Source organism: Anopheles ziemanni (assembly GCF_943734765.1).
Source record: "Anopheles ziemanni chromosome X unlocalized genomic scaffold, idAnoZiCoDA_A2_x.2 X_unloc_76, whole genome shotgun sequence".
NCBI classification, from domain to species: Eukaryota; Metazoa; Arthropoda; class Insecta; order Diptera; family Culicidae; genus Anopheles; species Anopheles ziemanni.
The window spans coordinates 16904-25000 of record NW_026689846.1 but is presented as its reverse complement, the minus strand read 5'-3'; positions in this window follow the sequence as shown (position 1 = coordinate 25000).

The window sequence follows — 8097 nt, the reverse complement described above, 5'->3', positions numbered from 1 at the left end:
CCAGTGGAGGACTACACAATCATGAGGTTTGATATCGACTTGTGTGTTTCAATAGGGTACCGATGGTATGTTTTGAACCGATTTGATTTAGCCATTCTGAAGTCATCACTTGGTTGAAGCGCTGAACTAGGGCGTGTCTATCGTTTACTTTGCATTGGGATATTATACGTTGCATGCTCTACTAGGTTAATGTCATAGGGTTGGCTATCGAGCATGCCCAAATGATGACTTGATTGTGTGCTTGCTTGAATTCTACACATTTCATACCATCGGTTAGTTGTCGAATCATTCCTCGATCATAACCTTCGTTCTTGGTTCATGTATGCTCTCTTCCACATAGGGCAAGCTAGAATTAACTATCTTACCCAGGACCGCCGAAGCAGCGTGGACCAGGGGAGAACTATACTTTGTCTTGTATGCCCTCTTCCACATAGGGCAAGCTAGAATGAACTATCTTACCCAGGACCGCCGGAGCAGCGTGGACCAGTGGAGGACTATACTTTGTTCATTACACCACAGTATTAAGTATGGTGTCCTCTTCCACATAGGGCAAGCTAGAATTAACTATCTTACCCAGGACCGCCGAAGCAGTGTGGACCAGGGGAGGACTATACTTTATACTTCACACACTAGCCAAATTGAAGTCATCACTTGGTTGAAGCACTGAACTAGGGCGAGTCTATCGTTTACTTTGCGTTGGGATAATACGCTGCATGCTCTCTTAGGTTAATGTCATGTGATTGGCTATAGAGCATGCCCAAGTGATGACTTTGTTTCAAGCTCAACAGGTAGGGTATTGAGTCCTCTTCCACATAGGGCAAGCTAGAATTAACTATCTTACCCAGGACCGCCGGAGCAGCGTGGACCAGGGGAGAACTATACTTTGTCTTGTATGCCCTCTTCCACATAGGGCAAGCTAGAATTAACTATCTTACCCAGGACTGCAAAGCAGCGTGGACCAGTGGAGGACTATACTTTGTTCATTACACCACAGTATTAAGTATGGTGTCCTCTTCCACATAGGGCAAGCTAGAACTAACTATCTTACCCAGGACCGCCGAAGCAGTGTGGACCAGGGGAGGACTATACTTTATACTTCACACACTAGCCATACTGAAGTCATCACTTGGTTGAAGCGCTGAACTACGGCGGGGTAATCGTTTACAGGTTATAATCATATAGCTGCATGCTCATTAGTAGATAATGGAATATTGTATGGCAATATGAGCATGCCCAAGTGATGACTTTGTTTCAAGCTCAACAGGTAGGGTATTGAGTCCTCTTCCACATAGGGCAAGCTAGAATGAACTATCTTACCCAGGACCGCCGGAGCAGCGTGGACCAGTGGAGGACTCTATACTTTATACTTCACACCACAGTATTGAGTACGACTTGCATAAAGCCCCTAATGAGAACCACGAGGGCTCTCTCAATGTAGAACCACGAGGGCTCTAGTACCGATTCTCTCGGTACGGCTTGGTCCGTGTTCCTTTATGCTTGTACTCTTAGAAAGTCTCAACCCGGAGGTCTTGACTTTGATTGTCATAGTTGGACTACGACGGGGCATCCGACCATTGCTGATCGAACACCCCTGATTCACCATCTTTCGGGTAGGCGGTACGCGTACCTCCGGACGCGGAAGTCTCAACCCGGAGGTCTTGACTTTGATTGTCATAGTTGGACTACGACGGGGCATCCGACCATTGCTGATCGAACACCCCTGATTCACCATCTTTCGGGTAGGCGGTACGCGTACCTCCGGACGCGGAAGTCTCAACCCGGAGGTCTTGACTTTGATTGTCATAGTTGGACTACGACGGGGTATCCGACTCATCGAATACCCCAGAAGCACACCATCTTTCGGGTAGGCGGTACGCGTACCTCCGGACGCGGAAAGTCTCAACCCGGAGGTCTTGACTTTGGTTGTCATAGTTGGACTATGACGGGGCATCCGACCATTGCTGATCGATCACCCCTGTTACACCATCTTTCGGATAGGCGGTGCGCGACACCACCGACGCGGAAAGTCTCAACCCGGAGGTCTTGACTTTGTATTGTTGGATAGTCCTCTTCCACTATAGGGCAAGCTGGAAATATTCCATTTTACCCAGGACTGCCGAGGCAGCGTGGACCAGGGGAGAACTTCACGGAATCTTCAGGCATCCATGATTGCCATAGTGCGTAAGCCGCCGCTGTGTGCGTCAACTCGTTCCCCGTGAGGAGGAGTCTAGCCGCCGCTAAAAGACGAAGCATTAAGTGTCCTCATTCCACTATAGGGCAAGCTAGAATGAACTATCTTACCCAGGACCGCCGAAGCAGCGTGGACCAGGCGAAGACTATACTTTATACTTCACACCACAGTTTTGAGTACGACTTGCATAAAGCCCCTAATGAGAACCACGAGGGCTCTCTCAATGTAGAACCACGAGGGCTCTAGTACCGATTCTCTCGGTACGGCTTGGTCCGTGTTCCTTTATGCTTGTACTCGCGGAAAGTCTCAACCCGGAGGTCTTGACTTTGATTGTCATAGTTGGACTACGACGGGGCATCCGACCATTGCTGACCGAACACCCCTGATTCATCATCTTTCGGATAGGAGGTGCGCCCACCTCCCACGCGGAAGTCTCAACCCGGAGGTTCGGACTTAGAGTTTTTCCCATTTAAAAGTTTTTCTCTTAGCCATACTGAAGTCATCACTTGGTGAACGATTGAACTAGGGCGGGTTAATCGTTTATAGGTATCATGTGGTTTGCATGCTCTCTTAGGTTAAGGTCATGTGGTTGGCTATCGAGCATGCCCAAGTGATGACTTTGTTTCACGCTTGCTTGATTTCTTCATGATTCCCTGTTATATAGTGTATTCATTCGAGAACAGGGAATCTTTGGTTTTGCTCAACAGGTATTGGATGTCAACTTGGTATCTAGATCGCATTAAGTCTCAACCCTTAGGTTCGGACTTGTATAGTGACATCTTGTTACGGTCTTGAGTCTCAACCCGCAGGTTCGGACTACTTAGTGTTTGATCGAATATAATATGGCAACTTGTGCCTAAGTCTCAACCCGCAGGTTCGGACTTCTGTTTATTTGGCCAATGTATGCATAAGGCAACTTGTGCCTAAGTCTCAACCCGCAAGTTCGGACTTGTGTATTTGTTCGAAGTCATGTATAAGGCAACGTGTGCCTAAGTCTCAACTCGCAGGTTCGGACTTGTTAGTGTTTCGTCAACTTTCATATGGCAACTTGTGCCTAAGTCTCAACCCGCAGGTTCGGACTTCTATAGTGTTTCGTCAATTATCATATGGCAACTTGTGCCGAAGTCTCAACCCGCAGGTTCGGACTTCTATAGTGTTTCGTCAATTATCATATGGCAACTTGTGCCGAAGTCTCAACCCGCAGGTTCGGACTTCTATAGTGTTTCGTCAATTATCATAAGGCAACTTGTGCCGAAGTCTCATCCCGCAGGTTCGGACTTCTGGAAGGATCACTTGGCCACTAATGATCCTTCCGCAGGTTCACCTACGGAAACCTTGTTACGACTTTTACTTCCTCTAAATCATCAAGTTCGGTCAACTTCGATAAAGCAGACGCGGTTCACGAGGATCCAGCGAACGATCATCTCCAAAGACCTCACTAAATAATCCATCGGTAGTAGCGACGGGCGGTGTGTACAAAGGGCAGGGACGTATTCAACGCTGGCTGATGACCAGCACTTACTAGAAGTTCCGAGTTCATATGGACCATTGCAATCCATAATCCCTACTAAGTGAGTATTTGAGTGATTTCCCGTTCCTCTCGGAATAGGAGACACGCTGCTACCCACATTGTAGCACGCGTGTAGCCCAGAACATCTAAGGGCATCACGGACCTGTTATCGCTCGATCTCATTTTGCTAAACACAAATTGTCCTGCTAAGCAGCGTACCGTAAGTGCACTTGCGCACACGAACAGCGAAGGTGTCAGGTCATACTCCACCGAAAGGTCCTAACCCGTTCCAATCGGCATCGACGCATTAACGCTGACTGCGTTCTAGTTAGCATATGTGAGTCACGTTCGTTATCGGAATTAACCAGACAAATCAATCCACGAACTAAGAACGGCCATGCACCACTACCCTTAAATTTGAGAAAGAGCTATTAATCTGTCTCACCTCCATAAGTTCGGACCTGGTAAGTTTTCCCGTGTTGAGTCAAATTGAACCGCAAGCTCCATTTCATTTTTTTTTTTTTTTTTTTTTTTAATCAGGGTTCAGAACTGTATTTCTCTTAAAATTCTAAAAATCATATCACAGTTTACAGAAAGACAATTCCTACTCCCTACTCTCGCCCGTTATGGTGCCCCACACGGCATGCACCTACACGGTAGAGCCGTGTGGGGCGGGCGTCTGGCTGTCGAGCCACTATCTATCTATTAGGCGTAGGCCTACTGGGACTCGTCCCCTGGTGATCATCTGCGCCGTTGGCGCGCACTTGCGCGGCTCTCCTGCCGCTCTGCTCGTCGCTCTGCTCGTCTCGTCTGCCGTTGTCGAGCGTTCCTTCGCTCTCGTCGAGCCTCCTGCAATGACAGTTGTGCCTGTTGTAAGGTTGCCGCCGTTGCTGCCCGGTTCTCTGGTGCCGCATCGTGATGTCGGAGGCTGGCCACACGGACGGCCATAGTAGCCTCGAATACCCTCGTCGACATCCGGTCACGACGAAGCTCCAGGCGCCTGATGTTATCCTGAAGCTGGCGAGCCACCCGCCTGAATTCCACGCGCGTCACCTCGTCCATGGCCAGTATACGATCCCTCAGCGTTGGGTCGAGGCCGAATCGGCCCTCTCGCCGCCGCTGCTGTCGTGCTGCCTGCTCCGCCGCTCGCCGCCTCTCTCGATGAACCGCTCGTCGAGCCTCCACGCCGCTTTCGATTCTCCAAACTCGCTGCAGCTCGCGGGTGACACTGACCGCCGCCTCTTCCACACGCTCCCAGGCGTCAGGATCGTGCAGCATGTGGTCGAGGAGCGTGTCAGCCGTCACCGGCTGAAGACCGTGTCCCGTGAGGAGCCGTTCACGCACTTCCGCGAACCGCGGGCATTGAAACAGCACGTGCTCTGGTGTTTCGTCGACTCCCGGACAGGCTGAGCAACACGGGGACCGGGTGAACTTCCTGGAATGCAGGTACTCCCTGAAGAAGCCGTGTCCTGTCAGCACCTGCGACAGGTGGAAGCCCACCCGTCCGTGCTTCCGGTTGACCCATCTGTCCACGTCCGGGAGGACTCTGTGGCTCCATCTGATGAATCGGCTTGACGCCACGCCGTCCTGCGCCAACTCATCCCAGCTCTCCTGCCAGTTGCGCATTGTCGCCGCCCTCTCCTCCTTGCGGATCTCTGCTGGGGTGCCGCCGGACTGCTGCTTTCGCTCGTGGCAGCGGTGATCCTCCTTAATAAGCTCGACTATAGGTGGTATACCAGCAACCAGCGTAGCCACGTCGTACTTTACGGTCCGGAAGGTGCTCGCGACCATCTTGGCTGCCCGACTCTGCACCCGGTTCAGCAGACGTCTGTTGCTCTGTATACGCGTAGCCTCCCACCAGACCGGGGCCGCGTATCGTAAGATGGACGTCGACACATTAGCGAGGGTCCGACGTCGCACACTGGAAGGGCCGCCATGATTTTTGAGCAGGTGACACAGTGCTCGGTTTATCCTGTTGGCCTTTTCCGTTACCGCCTTCACGTGAAAATTCCAGGATAAGTGATCCTCCACCTGGACACCGAGGTACCTTATATGACGCTTAGAGCGAAGCGTGGAGCCCCCGACACGCACTGGCACCCTCGGATGGCCCTGCCGCAAGCAGCTCACCATCACCATCTCTGTTTTCTCCAAGGCTAGGGACAGCTGGTGGTCCGCCATCCACCGCCGTACTGTGTTAATCGCCCGGGTCGCCAGCGTCGAAGATTCTCTCGGGGTCCGGCCTGGCACCAGCAAGACGATATCATCCGCGAATCCAACTATCTCCGCTCCCGGTGGTAGCTCCAATCCGAGGACTCCGTCGTACATGGCGTTCCAAAGGGTGGGCCCCAATATGGAGCCCTGTGGAACGCCGGCGGTGACGGGCCTCGAAACATGTCCGGTGTTGGTGGAGTAGTGGAGCACTCGGTCACGAAAATAGCTCCCGATGATGTCCAGCAGCGCCTGGGGAACGCCTTTGGCCTCCAGGGCCCTCCCTATGTTGGTCCATCCTGCCGAGTTGAAGGCGTTTTTGACATCAAGTGCAACCACCATGCAGCACCTGCGGTCGCGTTGGTTGGTGCGCTTAAACGCCATCGCTCGTTGTCCCGCCTTCACCACCTCCTGGATCGCCTCCACCGTCGATCTCCCCTTACGGAAACCGTACTGGCGGGGAGAGAGGCGAGGACCACCTGGCAGTGGGGCCTCCAGGTGATCGTTGAGACGATCCAGGACTATGCGCTCGAACACTTTACCGACAGTGTCGAGCATGCATAGGGGCCGAAAAGATGACGCCTGGCCCGGTGGTTTCCCTGGCTTAGGCAGCAACACCAATCGCTGCGCTTTCCACGCCACCGGGAAGTCTCCGCTGTCCAGCAGCTGCTGGTAAATGCGCCGGAAAGTAGCGGGAGACTCTCGGATTGCCGCCGTGACTGCACCATTGGGGACGCCATCTGGTCCGGGGGCCTTTCGGGGGTTCAGCCTGGCCGCGATCGCTAGGAGTTCCTCGTCGGTGATTGGGCGCAGTGGCGGTTCCTCTACGCCCGGCCCTGGTGACTCCGGCCACTCCATGGGGGGGTGCGTGGGAAATAGCTCGTCGACTATGCCTCCCAGTACCTCGGCGTCGCGTTCCTGGGGCAGGCGGGCGCCCTTCACCCACGCCGTCACTATCCGGTACGCGTCCCCCCAAGGGTTGTCCTCTATACTATCAGCGAGCTCCTCGTTGCAGCGCCTCTTGCTGGCACTGATCGCCTTCCGGAGACGCTTCTTGGTGGCACGGAGGGTCGCCGCGCGCAGCAAACGAAGCGTTGGATCCCGCGTGCGTCGGAGAATCGCCTTGGCTCGCCGGCAGCTCTCGCGTAGCTCGGCGATTTCCTCCGTCCACCAAAAGACGTGAGTGCGGTTCCTGGAGTTCATCCGAGGCATCACCTCATCGCACGCGCGCTGCAGCGTGGAGACGAGGGTGGCCGGATCCTGCGCAACCTCGTTGAAGTTCAGCAAGCGGAGCGCCTCCGTGAACAGCTCGGCTGAAAACACCGACGTGTCCCATCGTCGACTCGGCCTCGGGGGTGGTTGGTCTGCTCTAACCGAACGGCGCGTTGGTGCTGCGGGGATGCCCACGGTGTAGAACAGCGGCTGATGGTCGCTCGCTGTGTAATCCTGCAGGACGACCCAGTCCTCCCCGCCCGCGATGCTCCTGGACGCCAGACTGATATCATTCACCACCGGGGGGGCAACGGCACTCCCCGTGAAGGTCGGTGTCCGTCCGCGGTTCAGCACCCGTAATGATAACAGCTCCGCAAGGGCGATGATTTCGTGTCCCCGGTTGTTGGTGGATTGGCGGCCCCACTCGACCGCGGCCGCGTTGAAATCGCCGGCCAGGACCACCCGCTGCCGTCCATGTGCTGCTATCTGCACCGCCTCCATTAGTACTCTGAACCGGGGGAGATCCCAGGATGGTGGGGCGTAACAGCTAATAAAGGTGATGCCGTTCACCTCCACCGCCACCATCCCTTCCGCGACGCTCACCACTCGCTGGATCGGGAATCTCCCCAGTGCGACGACCGCTGTTCTTGTTGCGGGATCAAAGACCCAGTTGCCGTTGTTCGCTGGAACGCGGTGATAGTCGGACAAAAGTGCCACGTCCGCACCACGTTCGCGGGCCAACTGGGTCAGTAGATCCTGGGCCATCGCACTCCGTCTTAAATTCTGCTGCAGTACTACGTTGAATTCTGACGGCGGTTCATGCACTTTTCTGTGCCGGTAGCATGCGGTCCTCCGCACACCAGGCACTTCACTGGATTGCTGCAGCCTGCAGCCTTGTGGCCCTGCCCACCGCACCGACGGCACAGTGCGGAACGGTCTGGACCGGGGCAGGAGCGCGCAATGTGCCCGCGAAGCA